The following is a 1,162-nucleotide window of genomic DNA, read 5'->3' on the forward strand; positions in this document are numbered from 1 at the left end:
GAAATTTTAATTTATAGCCAGAAAAAAAAACTGCAACAATAATGACAACATGGCGGGGACAGACCTCTCAGGATCAGAAATGCATAGTAATAAATCATCAGCATACAGAGACCTTATGAACCTTGACCCCTCTCTGAATCCCTACAAGGACCTCTGAGGCCCAAAAAACAACGGGTCCAAAGCTAAATCAAAGAATAATGGACTCAGAGGGCACTCCTGTTTAGTACCACAATATAACCTAAATGAAACAGACCACTGATTATTAGAAAGAACAGAAGCTATGTGAGAATGATATATCAATTTAATCCAGAAAACATACTTCAGACCAAAGTTAAATCTTCTCAAAGTTTCAAACGAATACTGCCATTCTACCTTATCAAAAGCCTTTTCCACGTCCAGGGAAATTACACATTCTGTTGTTTTGGATGATGGTGAATAAATAATATGGTTAGTGTAGTATTTAGCACCAGTTACAGTGCCAACAACTGGAGTTCACATATAAATTTTGTAAGTTACAGGAATTACCTGATTAAAGTGAATGTTACATAATTAAATTTAATTTTTAAAAAATTAGACATACAGCACAGTAACAGGTCCTTTCAGCCCATGGGCCCGTGCCATGCAATTACATTCAATTAACCTACAATCACCGTACATTTTGAATGGTGGGAGGAAACCGGAGTGCCCGGGGAAAATCTACGCAGACACAAGAAGAGCGTATAATCTCCTTACAGACAGCGTGAAATTCGAATCCCAGTCCCGATCCCTGGCGCTCTAATAGTGGTGCACTAACTGCTATGTTAACCGTGCCGTCCAATACTGATTTTTTTTTTCAAATTACTTTACTTTTTGCACTCTTTTGTTTTTTAGACTGTTTATTTTTAATGCAGGTGTATTAATTATGCATTGTAAGATTGTGTCTCAGTCAACAGCAAAATTTCCATATCCAGCATCCACAATCCCCGTAAGTGCTGGATACTGGGGATTTTACTGTGCATGCAGTTGAATTTATATTGAATCTTACCATGCAATCCTAATCTATGCGATAGACAAAATTCTGACAGACTATAAAAAAAAGTGTCAATTAATTTTTAAAAATGGAATAATCAGTTACCAAAATAAAACAAAACAGTATGAAGGTATTATTTATTGTGGACCACAC

The sequence above is a fragment of the Narcine bancroftii genome, chromosome 2 (assembly GCF_036971445.1).
Source record: "Narcine bancroftii isolate sNarBan1 chromosome 2, sNarBan1.hap1, whole genome shotgun sequence".
Classification (NCBI taxonomy): Eukaryota; Metazoa; Chordata; class Chondrichthyes; order Torpediniformes; family Narcinidae; genus Narcine; species Narcine bancroftii.